This window comes from Fundulus heteroclitus, unplaced genomic scaffold, assembly GCF_011125445.2.
Source record: "Fundulus heteroclitus isolate FHET01 unplaced genomic scaffold, MU-UCD_Fhet_4.1 scaffold_103, whole genome shotgun sequence".
In the NCBI taxonomy this organism is placed as follows: Eukaryota; Metazoa; Chordata; class Actinopteri; order Cyprinodontiformes; family Fundulidae; genus Fundulus; species Fundulus heteroclitus.
In genome coordinates, this window is record NW_023396499.1 from 669232 (window position 1) to 695641 (window position 26410).

A 26410-nucleotide genomic window follows, 5' to 3' on the forward strand; every position below is an offset into this window, starting at 1 on the left:
AAGACGTTGAATCCAAAACAGAGTCCTTTCTCCTGAAGGGGGCAGGCGACAGGGGAAATCCAACAGGTCCAGTCCGAGTCCGTTTCCAAGGTCCAAAATCCAGTTTTCAACAGGCAGAGGTACAGAGAGGACTGAGCAGAGAGGCAGTGTCGAGAGGCAGGCAGAGGTCGTTGTCCAGAAACTGAGAACCGGTGAAGAGACCGACAAGGGCAAGGCAACAGGCAGGAATCCAGAGAATACTCAAAGGTCGAACACAGGTAGGCAGGTTTAAGAAATGCTGGAAGGTCTACTAACACAAGGCTTTCGAGAATCTGGCACCAGCTTGCTGTGGAAGGCCAGCTTAAATAATGCCAATCACAGGTGCCAGTAATCAGGGCAAACAACAGATGCTAGCAATCAGGAAATAGAGCAGCCACTGTATGGAAGGCTGAGATGGCCAACGTGAAAAAATAATCAGACCAAAAGCTGTGATCATTACAGTACCCCCCCTTCAAGGTCCGGCACCTGACGGACCTCTGGGCTGATCAGGGTGAGAACGATGAAACTCCCTAATAAGGGATTTGTCTATGATGAAACGGCCCGGAATCCAGGATCTCTCCTCCGGACCGTAACCCTCCCAGTCCACTAGATACTGGAGACCCCGACCTCTGTGCCTGGACCTCATAATACGACGGACAGTGTAGATAGGTTCCCCATCCAGGAGCCGGGTGGGAGGAGGGGTGCCGGAGGTGGGCTCGAATCGAGACTGTAAAAAGGGCTTAACTCGGGAGACATGAAAGGTAGGATGGATTCTCATATTACGAGGTAGCTGGAGACGGACAGAAACAGGGTTAATGACTTTGGAGATAGGAAAAGGCCCAATAAACCTGGGAGCCAGTTTCTTACAGTCCACACGCAAAGGTAGGTCCTTGGTGGATAGCCAAACTTTCTGTCCAGGAAGGTAGGTGGGAGCAGGGACTCTGCGGCGATTAGCCGACTTGGTATAACCTTGGGCCATCTTAGACATAACCCGTCTGGCCTTTCTCCAAGCTCGCTGACACCTTAGGGCAGCGGCGTGCGCAGAAGGAATCTTAGCTACCCTCTCCTGAATCGAAAAAACCGGGGGTTGATAACCAAACACAACATAGAATGGAGACACCCCAGTGGTGCAGGAAGGTAAAGAGTTCATGGCGTGCTCAACCCAAGGCAGGTTCTGAGACCATTTCTCGGGAAACTGACTGCAAACAGCACGAAGCTTTGTCTCCACCTCCTGGTTCATCCTCTCGGACTGACCATCTGACTGAGGATGAAAACCAGAGGACAAACTGACATTCATACCTAGTAAGGAACAGAACTCCTTCCAAAACTTGGAGATGAACTGAGGGCCACGATCGGACACAATGTCAACTGGGAAGCCGTGAAGACGAAAAACCTCACGAGCCAGGATCTCCCCTAATTGCTTGGATGACGGCAATTTACGGAGGGGAACCAAGTGAACCATCTTTGAGAATCGGTCGACAATGGTGAGGATAACAGTGTTCTCAGCAGATGCTGGCAGACCGGTAATGAAATCCATAGAGATGTGAGACCATGGGCGTGAAGGAATAGGCAGGGGGTGCAGTAATCCTGAGGGAGGTCTTCTGGAGGATTTAGCAGAGTTACAGACAGAACAGGTGGAAACATACTCCCTTATATCCTTGGCCATGGTACTCCACCAGAACTGGGACGCTACAACCTAAGATGTTTTCTTAAATCCGGGATGGCAGGTTAGAAGGGAACTGTGACAAAGTTGAAGTACTTGTGAGACCAGATGATCAGGTACGAATAACTTCCCCTTTGGACATTTCTCAGGAACGGGAAAGTTCAGGAGAAAGTCCCGAACCTTCTGCTCCACTTCGGTTCTGGTTATTGCCAAGCGAGCGCTCTCAGGTAGAATGAATCCTCCTGTATCAACAAACTCATCCTCTCCTTGGTTCTCCTCGATCCTGGACAGGGCGTCCGGTTTAACATTCCTGGAACCGGGTCTGTAAGACAAAGAGAAGCGGAATCTGGAGAAGAACATGGCCCACCTTGCTTGTCTTGGGTTTAACCTTCTGGCGGTCTTAAGATACTCCAGGTTCTTGTGGTCTGTCCACACAATAAAAGGATCTTGGGCCCCCTCCAGCCAATGACGCCACTCCTCCAATGCAAGCTTAACAGCCAGCAGTTCTCGATCACCTACGTCATAGTTACGTTCTGAGGCTGATAGGGATCTAGAAAAGAAAGCACATGGGTGAACCTTGCTGTCCTCCCCTCTTTGGCTGAGAATAGCTCCTACGCCAATGTTAGAGGCATCGACTTCCACAATGAACTGTCTCTTTGGGTCCGGAGAGTTGAGAACAGGGGCAGAAGTAAATAATTTCTTGAGTCGCTCGAAGGATTTGTCGGCAGCCTCAGACCAGACAAACTTGGATTTGGTGGACGTAAGAGAATGAAGTGGAGAGGCAATCTGACTGTAGTTGCGGATGAAGCGACGATAGAAATTAGCGAACCCAAGGAACCTCTGTAATTGCTTGCGATCAGAAGGAGTCGGCCAATCCAAAACAGCAGATACTTTGGCGGGATCCATGGAGATCTTGTTTGGGGAGATGACATAACCCAGGAATGTGGTGGAAAACTGATGAAACTCACACTTCTCCGCCTTGACGAATAGATTGTTCTGAAGAAGGCGGAGAAGTACGGAACGGACATGTTGTTGGTGGGTCTCCAGATCTTTAGAGAAAATCAGGATGTCATCTAAATAAACATAGACGAAATGACCAATCATGTCCCGTAACACGTCATTAACAAGGGCTTGGAACACAGCAGGGGCATTGGTTAATCCGAAAGGCATAACCATATACTCATAATGTCCTGTAGGTGTATTAAATGCAGTTTTCCATTCGTCCCCTTCACGAATGCGCACCAGATGATAAGCGTTTCTTAGGTCCAACTTGGAAAAAATGCAGGAACCTTGAATAACATCAAAAGCCGAATCCATCAGTGGTAGGGGGTAACGATTCTTGACAGTAATGGCGTTTAAACCCCGGTAATCTATACATGGGCGAAGAGATCCATCCTTCTTGCCGACGAAGAAGAAACCTGCACCTGCAGGAGATGAGGAAGGTCTAATGATGCCTGCCCTTAATGCTTCCTCAACATACTTTTTCATGGCCTCATGTTCCGGGGCTGATAGAGAATAAGTACGACCTCTAGGAGGCATGGTACCAGGAAGCAGATCGATAGGGCAGTCATAAGGGCGGTGAGGAGGTAAGGCAGTAGCTCTATGTTTATTAAAAACCTCCTTCAAATCCCAGTACTGCTCTGGAACCTTGGTAAGGTCAGGATAAGTCTCCTCATTACTGATCTTGCAACTGGAGCCGCCCTCAGCCTTAGTTAAACACCCTGCCAAACATTCTTCTGACCAGCCTTGGATCTCCTTAAGCCTCCAGTTAATGTGAGGGTTGTGCTTAGCTAACCAGGTAGCACCTAGGACCACGGGGAGATCGGGAGAATTAATGGTCGTAAAGACCAAACTTTCAAAATGATTACCCCCAATGCAGAACTGGACAGGAGCAGTCTGGGAACGAGATTGATTCAAAACATGCCCATCCAGAGCTAAAACCTTACGTTTGGTCTCTGCAGGGACCAACTGAATGCCTAAACTGTGAGCAAATGATTCGTCCATAAATTCTGTGTCGGCACCAGAGTCAATAAACACAGGTACAGAAAAAGAACGTTCTCGTACCTGGATGGTGGCTGGAAATGTAGAATCACTGATAGAGGACTGTGTGCGACATTGGCTCAGTAGTAGTCTTCGTATTGCTACTGGGTCAGGTCTTTTAACAGGACAATCCCGGATGAAATGTCCCTTCTGTCCACAATATATGCAGAGTTTCAGTCTCCTGCGGCGATCCTTCTCCTCAGTCGATAATCGGCACCTCCTAAGCCGCATGGGTTCCTCCATGGAATTCCCCTTTGTTGAAACCTTAAGAGCAGAAAGGTGAGCCACAGGATTTACTGACCTCTTGAAAGTGACGCTTCTTCTGGTGTAGGACTCTCTTTCTCTTTGTCTCTCTGCCAATCTGAGATCAACACGAGTAGCCAAATCCTCCAATTCTTTAAGGGAGGCAGGGAGATCCCGTGTAGCCAGAACGTCCTTTATTCTTTCATCCAGTCCTTCCATAAACACATCCATCAAAGCCTCCTCATTCCATGTACTCTCTGCAGCAATGGTGTGAAACTCTACTATGTAGCTGGTCATAGGTCTGCCTCCTTGGTGGGTCCTCATCAGGGCTCTAGCCGCCTCTCTACCTGGAAGTACTGGATCGAACACCCAAATCAGTTCCTCTGAAAATGCTTTGAAAGAGCCACAGCGATGAGACCTTCTCTGCCACTCGGCAGTTCCCCAGCACTTAGCCTTGCCTGACAGCAACGAGATGACGTAAGCTACTTTGGAGTATTCTGTGGGAAAGGAGGAAGGCTGCAGTTCGAACTGAATCTCACATTGGGTGATGAAAGGGCGACACTGATCGGCCTCTCCCTTAAACACTTCTGGGGGAGACAATCTGGGTTCACGGGCGGGCGCAGAAGCCAGAACCTCGGCTGCGGGATTAACACAAGCTGCGGCGGCACAACTGACCGGACTCCTAGGAGTAATGACCACATTGTGCAACAAATCAATGATTTCATTCATGTGCCCCTCTAACCCGGAAACAGCCCGGTCTACACCTGAACGCCACTCTGGTGTTGCGGACGGGTCCATCTTTTGGCCAGATTCTACTGTTATGAATCTCAGGAGTCGGACCCGGTAATTCACACAACACCAAGAGTACGTTAAACTTAATTTATTAAAAGTAACGTAGTAGAAAAAACAAGCCTCAGGGAACAGGACTGGTTGCTCTGAAAAGGAGAGAGACAGGTTAGTGGCTGTGAGCTTGCAGAGGGAAATTATAGCTGCACAAGGAAAGCCACTAACCTTGATTGGATCCGTAAAAGACGTTGAATCCAAAACAGAGTCCTTTCTCCTGAAGGGGGCAGGCGACAGGGGAAATCCAACAGGTCCAGTCCGAGTCCGTTTCCAAGGTCCAAAATCCAGTTTTCAACAGGCAGAGGTACAGAGAGGACTGAGCAGAGAGGCAGTGTCGAGAGGCAGGCAGAGGTCGTTGTCCAGAAACTGAGAACCGGTGAAGAGACCGACAAGGGCAAGGCAACAGGCAGGAATCCAGAGAATACTCAAAGGTCGAACACAGGTAGGCAGGTTTAAGAAATGCTGGAAGGTCTACTAACACAAGGCTTTCGAGAATCTGGCACCAGCTTGCTGTGGAAGGCCAGCTTAAATAATGCCAATCACAGGTGCCAGTAATCAGGGCAAACAACAGATGCTAGCAATCAGGAAATAGAGCAGCCACTGTATGGAAGGCTGAGATGGCCAACGTGAAAAAATAATCAGACCAAAAGCTGTGATCATTACACATGAACACTGAATAAAGCGTGCGCGTTATGTTGAGAAAAGAGTTAAATAATAAAAAGCTCAAAATAAAAACTTCAAATCCTTATCAATATCAATGTTGCCAAATGTAACTGTGAAAAACATAAAATCTCACATTGTAATCACCCAAAGGCACAGGTTGTAGGGCAAGGCAAGGCAAATTTATTTGTATAGCCCAATTCAGTACAGAGAGAAAGCAAAGTGCTTTACATGATTAAAATATAGGAAAATAAAACAGAATATAAGCAAGTAGGAATAAAATGTAGAAATTAAATAGAACATTAAAAAAAGTTGGACTACAAAGTGAACTAGTGATGTTTTAGTAGAACAGTTTAACTAGAACAGTCAAAGGCAATCCTAACTAAATGTGTTTTTAATCTTGATTTAAAGGAACTCAGGCTTTCAGCGCTTTTAAAGTTTTCTGAACGTTTGTTCCAGATCAGTGGAGCATAGGAACTAAATGCTGCTTCTCCATGTCTGGTTCTGGTTCTGGTTCTGCAGAGCAGGCTGGAGCCAGAAGACCTGAGTGGTCTGGAGGGTTGATGCCCTGATAACAAGTCTGTGATGGATTTAGGTGCTAATTCAGGGATTTATAGACTAACAAAAGTATTTTAAAGTCTATTCTCTGAGATCCAGGGAGCCAGTGTAAGGACTTTAGAACCGGGTCCATGTTCTCTACGTTCTTAGTCTTAGTGAGGACTTCAGAACCGGGGCCATGTTCTCTACGTTCTTAGTCTTGGTGGAAGGACTTCAGAACCGGGGCCATGTTCTCTACGTTCTTAGTCTTAGTGAGGACTTCAGAACCGGGTCCATGTTCTCTACGTTCTTAGTCTTAGTGAGGACTTCAGAACCGGGTCCATGTTCTCTACGTTCTTAGTCTTAGTGAGGACTTCAGAACCGGGTCCATGTTCTCTACGTTCTTAGTCTTAGTGAGGACTTCAGAACCGGGTCCATGTTCTCTACGTTCTTAGTCTTAGTGAGGACTTCAGAACCGGGTCCATGTTCTCTACGTTCTTAGTCTTAGTGAGGTTGCGGGCAGCAGCGTTCTGTAGTGGTCTTTACAAGCAGAAAATGGTGCAGATGGTAGAGAAACGCTGATTAATTGCCAACTAACCATCACACGTGATGTTAGCACATGATAGCCCCTGATTTGAGTATATCAATTAGAAATGTGATCAAACATAGCAACATTGTGGCTTCCAGGAAAATTTAGTCTCCTCATAACTGCAGCTGGAGTTTTCCCGTGCACACAAAATGATCATCCTGTGTGGCCGTGTGTGATTTCCCATAATCTCGCGTGATCTCGCTCGTCATCTTCAGCACAAGATCAGTCTCACCATAATAAATCATGTTATCTCAACATGATTAAATTTCATAAACGTAAAGTTATTGAATTTCTGGTTCATCCAACATGATTTTATCATGTTCTCGTTTGAAACATGAAATTATTGTGTTAAAAGTACATGATATTCTTTTATTAATGTTATAACCCCCAAAGTTCCTTTTTTTGAGTGATATGTCCAAAAAATTTAAATGCTTTTTGTGTCATTATAGAGAGATCTTGTTTCTGTAGTGGGGGATGGAAAAAAGTGAATAAGCTACCGAGAAACTAATGAAATAAAATAAACGAATAAACTGACAATCCAGCAAAACCCTGTTATCTATCCCACCAGTTAGCTTGTTGAAAATATCTTAAAGTTTTAAAGGGATGATGAAGTTTTTACTTTACTGTTGTAACTTGCAGGGCTTCAACTTCTGGTGCTGGAGGTGGGTCAGGTCTTGATGAAGAATTTCTCTGCCTTTTACAGAGCAAGATGACTCCAACAGCAAGAAAAATAAAGGCAATAGCTAAAACTATAAAACCAACTATTGAACAAGTAAAGCTCCTTCCATCCTCCTTTAGTTTCTCCTCGTCTCATGCATGCTCAGTATGAGGGATTGCTGCAAAGCCATCAACAATGCAGACGACTGTCCACTGTGGCTCTACGCTCTTTCAGGAGGAGTGAATGCTGCTTGGAGAGACTTGATGCAACCTGCTGGGTTTCCTTGAAGAGGAAACTTTCTGACCAACCTGGAGGATCTGATGGAAGCTGACTTTGGAAAGAGTCTTGAGATGATAAATTGGTGCTATATAAATAAAATTGAATTGAATAGTTATAGAAACACTGATTCAATGACTATAATTAGCTGCATTTGTGGGGTGGAAGAGATATGAAGCTGTGTGTCATTGGCATACATATGGTGAGAGAGCTTGTTTAACCAATCTAAACGACTACAAAGCTCAACGGTAAATTCTTCACACTGTTAAAAAATTTATCAGAATCTAACTCGGTCTGGCCTGGTGTATTCTAATGAATAAGTCAATGTAAATGAATAAACTGAGAAAATGACATGTACCATCAGATAAAACACTGATAAATCACCCACCAGTCATTTTAATAATAAAGAAGTAGTAGAGGTCAGTAAACTGACCTGGTATCCTGCTGATCATTAAAGCTCTTTCAGTCCTGTGTTTGACCGGTTTTGAACATTTAAGGATCTGATCCAGTTGCTTCACATCACCTGAGGTCAAATATTTACACTAAAAATTGCTTAACTAATTTATATGTAATAAACCAGTTAATTAAATGGTGAATAAAGGTTAACTAAACGGAAATGTGGATTTCGTTGGCTGAAAAATTAACATTTCTACAGCACAAACTGGGAGACCAACTGTCAGCCCAGGTGTGTTCCTTCTATCCTCCTTGTTCCCTGCAGAAGAAAAGCAGGTGAGTCTTTATATTCCCTTTATATTCTGTCACAGAGCTGAAGGTTTCTTCAGGTGGAAATGATGCCTTGATGTTCACTCTTCAGCTGGAGGACGGTTTACAGGATTCATAGGAACATGTTCTACTGCTGCAGGAAACGAGTTCTGTTCCTGATGTGAACGTCTCCACTTTCTATAAAGCAGAAAACCAACAAGTGAAAGCAAAGCAAGTCCAATTACTCCACCCGAGGGACCAAGTATCACTTTAGTCCAGCTCTCTCCATCCTCGTTTCCTCTACCCTCCTCTGGTCCGCCCTCATTCCCTGCAGAAGAGAATCAGGAGTTAGTCTGGTCTTCCAGCTAGGAGACGATAGAGAAGCTGCTGTCCCACATCATCTACTGATCTCTGATCTCAGAGCAGCTGCTTCCTCCAGAGTCTCATCAGCATCTCCAGCTCTGTTTCCTCCACCTTTCTATTACGCTCCCTCCTCTGAAGGTCCACTAGATTAAATGTTGTAGACAGCAGCAGACCATAGCAGCAGTTCTTGAAGGTGACCTTGTAGTGCAGCTCTGCAGCTTGTCATGTTGCTTAAAGTGACTAAACAGCTTGATGGTAGAAATCTTTCTCCACCTTTAACAGGATCCTGAGGAAAGTTCTGGAGGATTGTTGCTGTTCTGCTCCAGAACAGCAACAATCCTCTGATCCAGAAGCTGTTCTCTGAAAGCCAGGAGTCCATCTTGGTGCTGGCCAGGAGCAGATCACATGATGCTGCTCTACATATCTGATGTCTGACTACTGGGGACTGAAATAGACTTTATTCTGCATTGATTTCAGCATCTTTACCTGAAATCAGCTGATTGGTAAATGACTGGAATGACATGGAGACTGATTTTAAACAGAGTCACTGCCAGCCCTCATTTATCTTCTGATTCTCCACATTTGTTTCTATGTCTTCAATAATAAATAAATGTCTTGGAGCACATCAGTAGAACTGTAATAATAGATGATTTTAGCAGCAGCAAAGCAGCATCTGATGCTTCTTGAACTAAATCAAAGCAGCTGGATGACGTTCTACATTTCTGTTGGACTTTCTGGAAGAAAACTGTCAAATTGTTCAGTTCTAGGATGGTTCTGTCAGAAATGAAAACCAGGATTCATTGAAGTCTTTCTGTCCATCTCCATCATCTAACATCTGATCTGTTTCTCTCTTCCATCAACAACCAGGAAGCTGCAGGAGCTTCTGATCCACAGACAGACTCACCTGGTTCAAAGCTCAGGTTAATGGTGCAGATGGACATAAATTCATTATTTCCTCTCTGAACGACTCGACACTCATATGTTCCTGTATCATCAGTCGTCACGTTCTTCAGAACCAAAGACACGTCTCCATTCTTCACGTCCAGCAGATCCACCCGGTTCTTAAAGGATGGAGACTGACCCTCTGGATCAAACTGTCTGTCCCTGTACAGAAGAACAAACTGACCTGACTCCAGATCAGTTCTGCTCCACTTTACAACTATAACATCTTTGTTCTCAGCTGCTCTACATGTCAGAATGACGTTGTCTCCTGGTTCTGCTGTAATGATTCTCTGATCTGCAGGAGAGAAAACAACACAGAGCAGAGAAGTTAGAGAGGAGCTCTGATTATTCACTATAATTCTAATCCTGCTTTAGAAATAGAAACAATCAATCTAAAACAATGAAAATGTTTTTACTATTGTATCATTAATAGCTGAAATCCAATCAGAACCATTTTCTGTCTCCAGGTCTCTGCAGACCTTCATCACATCATGTTCCAGACCAGAGAAGAACAAGAAGTTTCTAATCTAAAGTTTCAGTTCACAGATATCAGTTTCACATAATTATCAACCATCAACACAAAATTTAAGTTACAGTGGAAACCCTGCATCAGATCATGTTAAACATTGTTTTATGTTGACATCATGATCCAGAGGAACCAAGATGTTTTGGTTTAAAGTTCTCCCACCAGGAGAACCTCTTATGGATCCATGTATCAGCTGCAGTAGAACAGTAGAGCAGCTTGTTGCAACTTTACCTGCCTGCTGGTTATCTTACAGTTTTGGTTGATCTATAGCTGATTTTCTGTGGAAGAAAAATTTCTTGTTACTGCTGGAGGTTCTCCTCCCTGTTAAAGGGGAATTTTCCTCTCCACTGTCACTTCATGCATGCTCAGTATGAGGGATTGCTGCAAAGCCATCAACAATGCAGATGACTGTCCACTGTGGCTCTACGCTCTTTCAGGAGGAGTGAATGCTGCTTGGAGAGACTTGATGCAACCTGCTGGGTTTCCTTAGAGAGGAAACTTTCTGACCAACCTGGAGGATCTGATGGAAGCTGACTTTGATATAGATGACCTATATCATGGACTGGCGCTATATAAATAAAACTGAATTGAATTACCCAGTGGGACACTTTATATCGACTATATTCTATACCTGATGTATTGTAAGGAAACTCAGATTGTGAATTAAAACGTTTATAGTAAAGTAGAATTACACAGATTTACCATATTTAAATACATGGTTCCAAAACAGGGTTTTAAACGTTTCAGATTGGATGGAAGAAGAGATAAAATGCAGAAATAAATAAGGGGAAGGAATTAGCTCAAGTATCAATGAAGATTTTTTACACAACAGAAAATATTTTAAATCACATCATCCCACATGAAAACACATCATATTTATTTTATTTATTTTATTCATCTAAGATCAAACTTACCAGCAAAAACACTGAAGCTGAAAACCAGCAGAGCCAACTTGAGTGACGCAGTTAGAAAAGCAGCGGCCATTTCCTCTTTTAGCTCCTCGACCAGTTTAACGCTGAGTTTACTAACATCCTCTGAGGACCAGCAACACACAGAGTTTAACTTTTAGAATAAACTTTGTTAGATGTCCGTTTGGGTCAGACAGAAACTTTAGAGCTAATTAAGACAGACTAAGAGTTTTTAGTGGAGAGACGACGGCGGTCTAACCGAGGACTCGCTGCTATGGCTTCACGGAAGAAGGAGGAGCGTCAGAGTGACGTATATAAATATTAAATCTACCATCGATTACAGGCCAGATAGAGTAAAATATTTCTGCTTCAACCAACAAACTGGTGTCTGATCCAACATCTACCTCCTTTAAAGCCGTCAGAGATCTTCAGCCTTAAACTAGAACATGGAGACAGTCAACGCCCAGATATCAGAGGCCAGTGCGCATGCGTTGGTGCTGCTCTTCATGTAAATCACGTGATTCTAGAGAAATGAGTCTGAACTCCAGAAATATAACTAAGTTTATTTCCTCTGAGTACAGAAGGTTTTCTTCACCTGTTTTAAACTCATCATCAGCAACCAGACAAACAACACACTCTGACAACATCAAACTAAAGCTGATTTACTTCAGGAAATGAAGCTCAGAGCAGCAAGCAGGAAGTTACAATTATCAAACCAGGTAAAATGGCTCCAGATAAAGCTCAAAGTTTATAGTTTCAATTGTATTTATACTAAATACAGTCAGGCCCCATAATTATTCAGACCCCTCCTCATAATCTCCCAAACCTTGAGCTCCATTTAGACGTTTCTGTCGGATTCATTTGAGGATTCTGGTGAAGCTGCTCTGAAATGTTTAGTTTATCACCAGTCAGAAGAAACATGATTCTAGGACTTAAATTTAAATTTAAATCTGGTAGGATGTATGAATAATTTTAGACTTAACTGCAGCTACCTCAGGGTTAAATGAAAAAGAAAGCTAAAGTTTAATGAATAGCTTCTGAAATCCAAAGTTTGAATTAAAAATGTAAAAATGTAATCCTTTTGATCATTGAATAAATGTAAAAATCAACCTACCTTTCTTTTAGGTGTCATAGAAAAATAGAAAAAGCACCAACAGCTGTTAGAGGAAGCTCCGAGCAGTCAAGTCAGGCAAATACAGAAGACTGAGTTTTGCGTGAATTTATCAAGGTAGTTGCTGGCTTTCTGCCCACAGGTTTCAGGGTGACAGGATGTTGTTTGCAGTTTTTTCTAAAAGGTTTTTGAGTGTCAAGCTGCAACTTCTTTAAATGTCATCAGATCACCTCCCTCTGTTTGCATCATGGAGAACCAGCTGGTTTGGTTTCTTTATCATCACACAGAACAATGATCCAAAGAACACCAGCAAGTTCACAGTTGGTTGCCTTAAAAATAATAACAACAATAATAACAATAATAACAACAAGGTGTCCCCATTCAACCGTCTGCACTCACTAAGGTGCAGAGGGTTAAGAGTCATGGCACTATACATAAACACACAATACATGCGACAAATTTACAATAATTGGTTATTAAAGGGTGTGGATGGGCTCTCTGGTGATCGGTCAGACCATTTTAATTTACTTCATCTCTGCCAGTTCATCTGGACCCCTGCAGGTCACACCTACTGCAGGTGTAGATGAAAGAAAAATGACAGAGAATCAAAATCATATTAATGATTAATCATTAATCATATTAAGGGGCTTGAGATTTCACCAGAATGCTAGTTTAATCTCCTTAATAATGAAAACTCCACATCTAAACACTGTTTCTTGGTAGGGTCACTATCAGGAGTTCCTTCATAAATTCACTCATTTTCCATCATCACTTTATCCTGTTCATTCTACCTGCTGCAGTCAGCATGAATAACTGATAAAAACTAAGTTATTATGCAAACTTTATTTGGACCTGTAGTGAGATATTACACACACTAGAACATTAATATGATTTTGATTCTTTTTCTTTTTATAAACTGAAAACATGTTTATTATCCCTAATATTTTCATTAAATCTGAATTTCAGTTACCAAATCTATACTGAAATAAAACTGTGAATAAAAGTGAACAAAACAAGAAGCATCAGTGTTGATTAAGTTTAAGCTCTGACTTTCTGACTTACTCACAGCCAGGAGATGTTTAATCACAGCATGAAATTATGACATGAAATGTCATGAATAAAATAACCTTTTTAGCGGCATGAAAGCTACTGAGAAGATTAGCGACCTGATTTTAACTGAAGGAAGAAACTGCTTTTTTTTTTTTTTTTTTTTTTACAAAAGTTTTACAAAACAAGGCTCAGATTAACTTTTGTTTGTTGTCACAGACATGACACCAAACTACAATCCTTCTAAGAGGCAACTTAGTGGCTTTGAGAAACACTAAAAGAAATAAGACGTAATGAGAACCATCTCTGCAGTGCCTTTACCTGACGTGCAGATCCATATCACCAGTGACTGTGGAGATTTGAATGTTTTCTTCTTCAGGCTGTTATCTTTATAAATCTCATTAGAACAACACCAAGCTAAAGTTCCACCATTGCCCAATGCACATTCAAAATTCACCGCTGAATATTACTTTCATCGAGTCATCAACAGTCCACATCTGCTTTCCCTTAGCCTACCATTACCTTGTTTTCTTCTGTCTGGGTGTTAATGATGCCTTAAATTAAAGTAGAATACATTAATACACTACTACTCAAGCAGAAAACTAGTTTTCCTCTGTAATGTTATCATTGTTACAAAGAACTACATATAAATTTACACATTAACTTGAGGAACAATCTTCTCAAAGAAAACTGACTCGGAAGATTAGTGATAATTTCATATTTTTATTGTTAAACACACAAGGCTAACTTTAATGAACCAAGGTAAAAATATGCCATTTTCTATCCTCCAAAATAAGAGCTGAATCAAGATGTTTGAACAACACTTTAACACCATAACCATCACAAATAATCCTGGTTAGATGGCAGCATCCCAGACGAAGCGCTAAGATTGGAGGAGTGCTGCTAAGGGCTGATCGAACAGCGTCCATGGAGAAAAGCAGAGGAGGATGACTGGCAATTCACATTCAAAGCTCCTGGTGCACTTTGGCAAAAGTTGTCAGAACCTTCTGCTCACCTGACCTGGAAAACCTAGCAGTTAAGTCCAGACAATTTAAACTAAGTATAGGACTTAGCTCTGTTATAACAATTGCAACATACCTAGAGCCGAGAACTAATGCTAAGCTAGCTCTTGAGGATCTTTGCTGTTTTTTTATTGGCCAAATGAACAGTAATCCAAAAAAGGCTGTGATAATTGCTGGGGACTTTAACCATGTCAATTTAAAGACTGTGCTCCCCAGGTTCCATAAATTCATTAAGTTTCTGACCAGAGACAATAATAATTTAGATTACGTTTACTGTAATATCCCAGGATCGTACAAAGCTGTCGCAGCCCCACACTTTAGTTCATCAGATCATGTCTCCAAGGACCTGATTCCTTGTTATAAGCTTTGAATAGAAGAGGCCTGCTGAGCTCTACAGGATTGTTTTTAAAATCCCTGACTGGATGTATTTTAAAAGGACGCCAACTACACAGATGATGTGTAGCTGAAACTACACATCATCTGTGCTGCACCGTGCGGATGCTGTTCCTGGACTTCAGTTCAGCGTTCAACAACATCATCTCAGAGCATCTGATGGAAAAACTGGAACATCTGGGCTTCAGCACACCCCTTTGCAACTGGCTGCTAGACTTCCTAACCAACAGGCCTCAATCAGTCCGGGCTCCCCTCAGGGCTGCATCCTGAGCCCCCTGCTGTTCACTCTGATGACACACGACTGCATCCCCAGGTTCACCACCAATCACATCGTGAAGTTTGCAGACGACACAACGGTGGTGGGCCTGATCAGAGACGACAGCGACCAGGACTACAGAGAGGAGGTGGAGCAGCTGGTGGGCTGGTGCAGAGACAACAGCCTGATCCTGAACGTGGAGAAGACGAAGGAGATCATCTTCGACTTCAGGAAGAACCGGCCTCACCACGCTCCACTGCTCATCAACAGCTCAGCTGTGGAGGTGGTCAGCAGCACCAAGTTCCTGGGGGTGCACATCACGGACAACCTCACCTGGACTGTGAACACCACGTCACTGGTGAAGAGGGCACAGAAGCGACTGTACTTCCTGCGGAGGATGAGGAGAGCCCACCTGCCCCCGCCCATCCTCATGACCTTCTACAGAAGCACCATAGAGAGTATTCTGACCAGCTGTCTCTCTGTGTGGTGTGGAGGCTGCAGTGCCTCCGACTGGAAGAACGTGAGGAGAGTGCTGAGGACAGCAAAAGGGATCATCGGGGCTCCTCTCCCCTCCATTAAGATATTTCATCTCAGCGCTGTGTGTCCCGAGCCTGTAACATCATCGGGGACCCCCCCCTCCCCCACCATGGACTGTTCTCCCTGCTGCCCTCTGGGAAAAGGTTCCGCAGCATCCGCTGCAGGTCCAGCGGATGCTGGACCTGCAGCATCCGCAAAAGCTTCTGCAAAAGCTTTTTCCCTGTTGCCATCAGACTGTTGAACTCTAAACTGGACTCTGCACCACATGTGCATCATTATCTGACATTCCCAACGTTGCCGAACTTTATTATCCATTCAAATAGTATACAACTCAATATTTCTGCATTTTTGCACAAATGCGTTTTTGTACCATTAGTTTTGCACATGAAAAATGGTTGAACGTTATTCTGCACACTGTTTTTCTCCTGTAGTGTTACATTCTGATCACTGCTGTACTTTATATAGTAATCTTGCCTTATTCCACCTGTAATCTCACTAAACTCTTATAAGCTGTATGCAACGAAATTGTGTTCTGTTTGCACTCTGTAAGTACAAAATGACAATGAAGTTGTCTAAGTCTAGGTCTAAGTAAGTCTTTCCTATATCCACTTCTGCACTGATGCTGTCCTACCCATAAAGACAATCAGAGTCGTCCCTAACCAGAAACCATGGGTGGACACCTCAGTGCAGTCCCTGCTGAAGGCCCAGGATTCCAGTGTTTAGATCTGGAGATAGAGTGGCCTACAGCAAGGGTAGAGCTGAGCTTAAAGCATCCAGAAAGCCAAGCAAAGGTACAAGCAGCGTCAGTAGCAAAAATCCAGGAGACATGAGGAGAGGCATCAGAAACATTATAGACGAGTCGCTTATAAACATTATATAAACAGCCTCTTCGCACACTTTGACTCTCCAAGCTGTAGCGAGCCTGAACATCATCTCCAGCCAGAGGAACACCATCAGCCTCTTGTCCTGCAGCTCCACCAAGTGACCTCTTCCCTGAAAAGGTCAAAACCAACAAGGCTGCAGGTATGGACATGGCATCAGCCCGGACGCTTAAATCATGTGTGGACCAGCTAGCAGAGGTCTTTCTGGACATCTTCAACCTCTTCCTGCAGCTCCCATCTCCATCAATGCTGAGTCCCACTACAGGGATGAGGTCAGCAATCTGACACAGTGGTGCTCCAGAACAATTCTGATCCTGAAAACTGGTCAGACCAAGGAGGTAATAATAGACTACAGGAGGTCCAGGAGGACTGAACACCTCCTCTCTACATACAGGAGGAGGGGGTGGACGGTGTGGACAGCATCAGGTTCCTGGGCATTCACATCTCCTCTGACCTCTCCTGGACTGTGAACACCTCCCACCTGGTGAAGAAGGCCCAACAACAGCTCTTCTTCCCCAGGAATCTGGACTCTTAAGTGTCACCTTTTTCGTGTTCACCTCACCGAAATTAAAGAAAATGTTGGGAGAGAAGAGAGCGCACACTTTGTATTTTTTTTTCTGACTGTAGGCCCGGATATGACTAGAATCATCCATGTGCGTTTTCATCACGTAATAATGAGCAGGAACTAGGAACTATAATTCAGGATATTGGGACGAAGCCAAAAGCATAAAAAGTAAATAACAGTTAATGCTGCTTGTCAAGACTTGATGCAACCAGCTGGGTTTCCTCAGAGAGGAAACTTTTTGACCAACATGGAGGATTTAATTTAATTTGACTTTAGTTAGAGCCTTAAGATGATGCGTACCATCACTGGGTGCTATATAAATAAAATCCAATTGAATTGAACTGCGGTGGTAGCAAATGTGTGTTCATCAGAACAGCGAAGGCTGTCTTAACATTTCCTTTGTTAGGACAGAGAAAAAATTTTAAAATAAAGAGACTCACAGTCATAAATGATTAAAAGCATCATCGAGGTTGAACAAAAAGGTATTTAAAATATTTCTACATTGGGGGCAGCTTCAGACACATTCAAAGCACATGAAAGGGGAGAGCAGAAGTAAAACAACAAAGAACTAAACAGAAAGTCAAATGTTGTACATAGAAACCGCTGCCACTGCAGAAGCAGGTCAGAGCTACAGAGTTTCCAACCACAGCCTCCATGCCAGCAGAAAACACTTCCAAGACCTGCAAAAACAACACTGAGCCACTTCCTCCTAGCTACCCAACTCTCATGCACAAAAGTTGAGCTTTGCAACCTTCAGTCCATGTGTTCATGTGCTGGTTCTGGATTCACTCTGGCCTGCTGACTATGATGGACACACAAATCCACTGATCATATACTAATCCATGTATGCATCTTTCCAGCATACATGGATTATGTAAAACAGAATGTATTGGTATTTTATCGATGCTTTTATGTAAAAATCAGTTTTCTTCATGTACCTCATGTGAAGGTAGACAGAGAGGATTGTTGCAAAGCAAGGAAACCACAGCAGGCATGTTTACAGACAGTAGTTAGAGGCTCATTACAGAGGAAACCATTGCACCGGAGGCTTAAATGATTCTCGTCAGGGTGACAATGGAAAAACCCTTACTGTGTCTGCTGGGTAAGTAAAATATATTTTATGAGTCAGAGTTATGATTTTGTAACAGCCAACAGTTTAAAAGCAGGTGTTTGTCTTTGGTTTGAAATGAACAGGAAACTGATGGTGAACATCTATAAAATGCAGACATACAGATATTATGTTTATGTGTCTGATGTCTATGTGAAAATCACAAATGATAGATGCCTAGAAACATCTGGCAGTTGTTTCAAGAACCCAGCCCCTTGCTTAACACTGGAATCCGGATCTGTTTTGCTTGTGAGAAGACAAGCACAGATAGAAATGAGTGTGCATGCAGCCCACAGACATCATTCAGTCACTCACTTTCCTGAGGGGCAGGGCTATGAATAGAGGCGTGCTGTGGGTGGTTCTGCAGACACATGCTTGCAGCCACACAGGGTGGTGGACTCTGATCTTTACTAAATGGGTTTTAGGATAAAGTAGTAAATGCGTGTCTCCCCTTGGAATTTCAATTGTAAGAAATGTATGTATATTTCAAGTTTTTGTCTCTGATAATTGTTTTCTTCCTTTGCTGCTTCTACGAACCGGGTGGTCCACAGGGGGAAATGTAGTGTCACAAATTATCTCCTTTAAAGTCAAGTATCATTTATTGTGTCCCGTTAGGGAAATTCTCCTTACAGCTAGGTGGGACAAGAAGACACAGATAAAACCACACACACACAAACAATCACATAATGAATTTAGCCACAACAACATCAATAAGCTTCCATGTACAATTATCAATTAAAACAGGCTGAACAACAAACCAAGCCTGATAACCATTAAGATTTATATGAATAATGACCTGGCTAAAAGAGTTTTCATCTTTGTTCTTGATTTAGGATGTCTGAACCTCCTCCCTGATGGTAGCACCTCAAATTCACCATAGAGAGGTTGATGTGAAGAATGAATTATGTGTTCTGCCTTTTGTAGGACTCTTTTTAAGAAAAAGTTTCTTCTAAATTGGGTAATCTCACTCCTTTAATTTTACCAGCAATTTTAAAAATGTGCTTAATCCTGTTCTTGTTTCCAGCTGATAGACTGACAATCCAGGTGATAAAAGCAACAGTGAGGACAGATTCTATCAGAGTCATAGAAAATGGTCATTGTAGTGACTTGTTCTTAACAAAACAAAAACGAACCTAAGCCACAGTGAGGCTGCTGACTGGCACTCAGTTGACGCGTCGTCCTCTTGCATCCAATGAATTCACTTCAAGTATGATTAAAGAGTTTTTATTGATCTAACGCTCTCACAATAATGCAACTTCCAATGGTGCCCACTGGCTTACAACCAAAGGATCTATCATTTGCTGCAAAGCAGTGATCAATAACAAAACCTTCCACAACCGACGACGACGTCGACGGTCAAAAAACTGTTTGTTTCCGCCGCAATCAGCACACCTGCCTTGCCACTACCTGTGACTCAATTTAAAACAGATGAAGCCACCCACTGTCCATTTTGGGTATTACAACAAACAGTAAAACAAACACAAAACTCCAAAATATGGCTGTAATAGTCATCGACTTTTAAAACATTCCAAATTTATTTAATTTACATAGGAAGTGGAGTCATTGGTGAGCTTTTTACTAACCTTTTCTGTGTTTTCACTGAATGTTAGCTTGTTGTGGATGACAGCTCCCAGATATTTGTGGGACAGATTCTCTCCATGGTTTCATTTTTAATGAGAAGTGAAGATACTGGACTAGACTTGTTCCTAAAATCTATACACATGTCTGGCTTGGATGGATCCATACTTTCATGTTATTGACGCCAAATTCTGACCATACCATCTGAATGCTGCAGCAGAAATCGAGACTCATCAGACCAGGCAGCGTTATTTTTTTAATCTTGTATTGTTCGTATTTTTTAATCCATATGTATATATATATATATATATATATATATATATATATATATATAGGTCATTATTCAGGAATGAAATAGGCCTATAAGAACCACAAGAGGTCGCCAGGTTCCCGGGTTTTAACAGTAGTGTAAATACTGCCATATTAAGAGAGAATGGGAGGGAACTCCTGTCTGGTGACCCATGAAACATCTTAAATAAGGGAGTATTAATTTATCCTTGAAAGTTATACATTTCAATAGGGATCTTATCAGGTCCTGGATTGTCCCTCCTTTCATGCTGACTATAGCTGCAGAGAGTTCCTCCATGGCTGGATCAGACTTCAGAGAAACCAGGGCAAAAGTTAAAGAATACAAAAATTCCTTCATAGTTTATAATTTAATTTTTTTCTAAATTAAAATTAAGTTTGACTGAATGTTTGTAGGCTCCAACTGACAAAAAGAGACAAAGGACAAAATTATCCTTCAAAAAGAAAGTTTCAACTTGTGGCTGCGTCCACAATATTTAACTGATTATAATTCCAGTTACTAAACCATCTTAATTAGAAAATGTGTTTTGCTTATGTTCTGTGAGCTTGACATGGTTAATTTAGTGTGATTTATAGATAACGGTGGCATAAATGGGGATATTGTCAGTACAGAAAACTGTAATTGGGAAGATTAGTTAATATATAATATTTTTCAGGTAAATGGACTGAGCTTATATAATGCTTTTCCAGTCAGACTGACCACTCAAAGCACTGCACACTAGAGTCACATTCACCCAATTGCACATTCCATTCATAAACCGATACGCAGTTCGGAAGGCAACTAGGGGTTAAGTGCCTTGCACAGGGGCACATTGACATTTGACAAGGGGAAGATGGAACCTTCCGATTGCAAGACGACTACTCAACCCATCAAACCCCAGCGGCCCATACAAAGCTGATTTCAATGAAGCATTTTCACACAGGATGACCAAGGTAACAAGATCTCATTTTCTGTCCTCCAAAATAGGAGCTGAATTAAAATAGTTAAACATCACTTTAACACCACAACCTTCACGAAGTTGGTGTGCACTGCAAGAAAGGAACACATTTGTTTTCTATCATTAATATAGCAATTGCAATCATGTCGTCTAAATTGGGATTATCTATATTCCATGGCCAGAAATTAATTTGGTTCAATTCTGTTTTAGTTATATAGCACAAATTTATAACAGGTGTCACCTGAAGGCTCTTTACGAAGTCAAATTCAATCGAATCCTCCAGATTGATCAGAAAGTTTCCTCTCTAAGGAAATCCATCAAGGTTGCATCAAGTCTTGACAAGCAGCATTCACTCCAGAGAAGAGAAGACAGAGCAGAGACACAGAAAGCACAGAAGCACACATTGACCCAGGAGTACTTTCTATGTTAGAGAAGGTAATCTCACACTAGCTCCATAGGGTGAGAGAACCCACAGATGCACAGGGAGAACATGCAAACTCCACCCAGAAAGAACCAGGGTAGGACTTGAACCCAGGACCTTCTTGCTGCAAGGCAACAGCGCTAACCACTGCCCCCCATTGTATTCAATTAGTTATTATTTTACAATAGGTGTCAGGCTAGATGCACGATCATTGGGTTACAATACAGTGGAAGTGTTTGCTCCACTTAAGTGTTTCAGAACATCAAAAAATTAATATTAATCAAAGGCATCAAAAGTAAACAATTCATGTGCAGATTTTAAATGTTTTTTGTATTATTATGGTGAAAATAATCCTAATGTATATGATATCATGTGAAAAAGTGAGAGACCCCTAAACCCAATAACTGGTTTGGCTTCCATTAGCATCAACAGCTGCAATGAGCATTTTAGGCACAATCAAAATGCGTTCTGGAAAATTGAAACAAGCCTTAATGTTCTGTTTGCTCAGCTTTGGTTTGTGTCTCAGACATTTCCATGCAGACTATTTAGGCCCAGTCTCTTTCTGATGGTGGAGGCATGAACTCTGACCTTAACTGAGGCAACCAAGGCCTGCAACTCTGTGGCTGTTGTTGTGGGATCTTTTCTTACCTGCTGGATGAGTCATTGCTGAATTCTTGGGGTAATTTTGATCCACTCCTAGGAAGGTTTTCATCATTTGTGGATAACGGCTCTCACTACGGTCTGCTGGAGACCCAAAGCTGCCAGATGGCTTTGTAAATAATTCCAGACAGATAGATCTCAATGACCTTGTTTATCATTTGTTCCTTAATTATCATGGATCTCAGTGTGATGTCAAGCTTTTGACGATCTTGTAGTGTGCTTCACTTTTTCAGGCTTGTCCTATTTGTGATTTCTTGACAGGTGTGGCAGTAATAAGGTCTGAGGGTGGCTAGAGAAAGTGAACTCAGGTGTGATAAACCACAGTTATGTTTTAATAGGGAGCAATCACTTTTTCAATCAGGGACATGTAGGTTTTGATCCCCCCCCCCTTGTTAACACATTCAGGTAAAAACAGCATTTTGTATTTACTTATGTGATCTTTGACTAATATTTCAGTTTGGTTGATATTCCAAAACACCTAAAGGCAAAGAGGATGATCTTCTTTTGGCTTCAAATTCCAGGGGTATCACTTTATCTATTTGTTGTTCCACATGCCAATCATTTGGACGCACTCACATAACGCCAGTGTTTGTGCAGTTCCTTGCTAGCTTCTCTGGCTGTTAATACAGACTTCTAGTGTTTATTTATCCAGTTAGCTTTGGGTTTAGCCTTACATTGTAGCAGCACTGGTCTCTCCTTATACTTTGAAAATGGATTAGGGTTAGAGTTTTTTTGTTTATGAGGTCAACAGGGCTCGCACACAAACTTTCAATAAGCATTCCAATGAGGAGCGGAAGAAGATGATCTTGCACATGAAGAGATAATTAAAAAGGCATTTCTTACCTACATTTCCTGGAAAATTGTCCCCCTTATCTTTAAGTGTGACAAGAGGAAGGGGGCATACATGTTTTCATACCTCTGCACATGTACTCAGTTCAAGTCAAAAACAAAAATTAAATATAGGATAATTGTGTCTTCCACAGACACCAAGAATTAAACTCAAGTCTTCGGTGAAAGCATCTACAGCCCCATAATTTCCTCCAAGTCATTTAAAACTTTTAAAGGATGTAGGTGCTACATGATACGTATGTATAAGAGAATCAGGAGTTAGTCTGGTCTTTCAGCTAGGAGACGATAGAGAAGCTGCTGTCCCTCATCATCTACTGATCTCTGATCTCAGAGCAGCTGCTTCCTCCAGAGTCTCATCAGCATCTCCAGCTCTGTTTCCTCCACCTTTCTATTACGCTCCCTCCTCTGAAGGTCCACTAGATTAAATGTTGTAGACAGCAGCAGACCATAGCAGCAGTTCTTGAAGGTGACCTTGTAATCCCCTAGCTTATCAGAGATCATTGTTTCAAGCAGTGAATAGAACCAAAACAGAACCATTTATCCCCATAATTAATAAAAATACCAAAGTAAAAATAAACTGATTTACCATAAATGAACAACATGGTTCCAAAATGGGTTTTAACAGATTGAGGAAAGTTGTGAAATACAGGAATACATTAGGGGGAAGGAATCAGCTAAAAGATCAATTAAGATTTTTTTTTACAGAAAGGGAAATATTTTAAATCACATCATCTCACATCAAAACATCATGCTTTGTTATCCTCTAAGATCAAACTTACCAGCAGAAACAGCCATGAAGGTAAAAACCAGCAGTAACAACACGAATCACTCAGTTAGAAAAGCAGCCATTCTCTGTTGTTCTTCCTCAGTGGGCAGTGGCATCTTCATAACTACAGCTCTGCAACCTGCAAGTATCTCTGTAAATCTCACAATTACTTTAGATGAGAATAGACAATCTTCACCAGTTTTCCAACAGCTGCCCCCTTTTGGTTTCCAGTCAAAGCCTCCTTTTACATCCCGTGGGTTGGTGAGATCAACAGATACCCATTTGCAGTGCATCAGATGGATCAATGTGAAATGTCAGCCACTTTAACTGATGTTGAGGTGGTCAGCAGCACCTGGTAAGGCCCCTACCACTTAGGGTCATGCCAGTGTTTCTTTTTAATGACCTTCAGTAAATAAAATCTAATTGATTTATATCGCAGATTTAGAAACAACTGCAGTTAGTCAAAGTGCCATATGCCAAAGTACATAGATACACAGATACACTGTAGGGTTGTGTCCTCCACTGGTGGGATGTGTGGACACGACAGCATTAGGTTCTTGGACCTCCACATCTCCTCTGACCTCTTGTCATCTCTGAACACCTTCCACCTGGTGGAGAGGGTCATACAAAGGCTCCTTTTCCTCGGGAAAAGACTGGCCATTCCACTAAGCTGCTAAAAAACCTTTACAGAGCTACAATATAAAGTGTTCTATTTCTCAGCACAACTGTCTAGTATGGTAGTTGCACGGTGAAGGACAAGAAGGACCTAGCATGGGTGGTGAGGACAAAACAGGGAATTGGGGGGTGCGAACTGGACTCGGTTAATGCAGAACGAGTCCAGAGAAGAGCCAGGCGCATCTCTACAGATCTCACCCGCCCAGGCAATGCACTGTTGGCCCTTCTTTTATCAGGGAAACGTTTCAGGAACATCAAAGCCAAAACTAATAGGCTGAAAAACAGCTGTCGCCCCCTGCTGGGAATACTGAGTCTGTACACTTTACAATATCACTGCTGGGAACTCATATTTTTGTAAACTCTAACTTATCAGGAACGTTTCATTGCACAGCTTCATACACAGTTCTGTATACTGAGGTTTAAGAGTATTGCACAGAATGTACTGTAGGCATGAAAGTATCTTGAAAGAATCTTTGAGCGACAAATTCATGCAACAAAGTAAATCACATTATAAAAAGGACTGACTTTTTGAACTCTGTACAGGTCCTAGCAGACCCTAAAGACTGTTCTGCACACTTGATCCTTTCACTGAGTGGTTGACCAGTGGAGCCAACTGACTGATTTAATCTCTCTCTGTGTTTATCTTTCACTTATTGTTACAAGATTTTAATCATGACACAAATAACAAGAAATGTGGCCTAGTCAGAGCTGAGACTGTGTATCCTGGCAATGCTGCATATTCCCCGGTTTGAATCCCACAGACTGCTACCATGTCCCTGAGCAAGACCCTTAGCTTCAGAAGGTTCACTGAGATCCACACAGTGGCGGCCCTCTGCTCCCTAAGAGATTAATCTCTGGGATGGACGGATGGCACATGTTTTCCTCCCATGCTTCCAGTATGCTCATTGGTTTGCTCATGAGCATAGAGGCAGCTTATCAGGTTCCCCAGCAACATGCTGACTGCCCATTCATGTGATTGAGAGGTACTGAAACAGGCAAACATGTAAAACATGCTGGACACACTGGCCTTTGAGCATCACTGTACTGGACAGTGTTTCTAGATGCTGTAGCTCTGTTATTCCACCACTAGATGTCCCCATTATCCTGTGCCTTTAATGATGTTGCTTCTTCACTTTTTTACTTTAGCTTTTGCTAAATAAAAGATTGTATTGTACTGAGGTAGTATTTATCCATTTTAGGACATCATGAGGATTAAATTGTTTTTAAATTGTCTCCAATTTGCACAACTTTAAAACTTAAAGAGTGTTATTACCACCACCACCATCTTTGTTCTCTAGCTGTACTTTAGATTACAAGAACTATTTGCATTATAACACATTTTACTCCTCATTGCATCAATCCGTCTGACTGTTTTCCTTTGTTTTTCCTTTTCAGCTGAAGCTCCTCCCCTTCTCCATGACAACCAGGGAGCTCTTCAGAGAAACACAAGCCCCTCCCACTTCAACCCATAAACACAAACAGTTCGTTTGAACCTGAGCTGTTAATAAATTATAAATGACTGTTCAGAACGTCATTGGTTGTAAGTTACACAATAATTAGGATATGTGGGGGTGTGGCATCAAATCTAACTTGACTGTGATTGGTCAATTAGGTTAACCCTAAAATTGTCCAACAAACGTACCCACTGTCAATATTGACAAGTTTTTTTGATGGGGAGGGGGTAAGTCATTATTGTCACTGTTTCTAAATAAAACAAAAATATTCATTTTTGTTAAATATATTAATTTTTGTTAGGAACATTTTTCTTCATTGTTATTTTTGTGTTTTTCATGTATTTTAATAGTATTTTAATACTCTTGATTACAATGTTTATAGTTTTAGGATCAAACTGTTTAATCTAATGTCTGACAGCAGTCTGAAAAGATCTCTGGTCTTCTGATATAAAATCATAACAATGTTCTGTGTCCTGTTTATTCTTCAGGTGTACAGTTTAATTTCACTTTGAACAAAACATGACTAATTATTCAGGGTCTTTCTGACAGAAACATGAACTGTTTTTAAAAACCTGTTGGGCAACAAATTAAGGCAGCTAGATGTGGATTTCAGATTCTCAAATGTTTCTGTCGTAGATCAATAATTCAGTTTGTTCAACTAATTTAGAAGCTGTAATGATTCTGTAGTCACAGGAGACATCACCAGGTTACCAGAGGTGGTTCGTACTGCTTGTCTTGATGGATCAGGGTCCATCAAGACAAGCATGAAGTGATTATAGAATAAAAGGAATCTCCTTATAAATGTTATAGTGAACAAGAAACAATAAGTCTTTCATTTTGCTCCCCATTTAAATGACAATAAGTAGTCCATCGAT

At 42.0% G+C, this 26410-nt stretch overlaps 1 protein-coding gene and 1 long non-coding RNA gene across 5 annotated transcripts in view; one reads left to right on the forward strand and one right to left on the reverse strand.

Annotated features, from left to right (window-relative positions):
- The window catches only part of LOC118558155, an 85063-nt gene extending 59550 nt beyond the window's left edge, over positions 1-25513 (forward strand). Inside the window, exon 3 of the long non-coding RNA XR_004928181.1 lies at positions 25477-25513. This is a non-coding gene — a long non-coding RNA (uncharacterized LOC118558155). The remainder of the gene's footprint in view (positions 1-25476) is intronic.
- The window catches only part of LOC118558143 (cell surface A33 antigen-like), a 260028-nt gene that overhangs the window by 217839 nt on the left and 15779 nt on the right, over positions 1-26410 (reverse strand). The window lies entirely within an intron of this gene.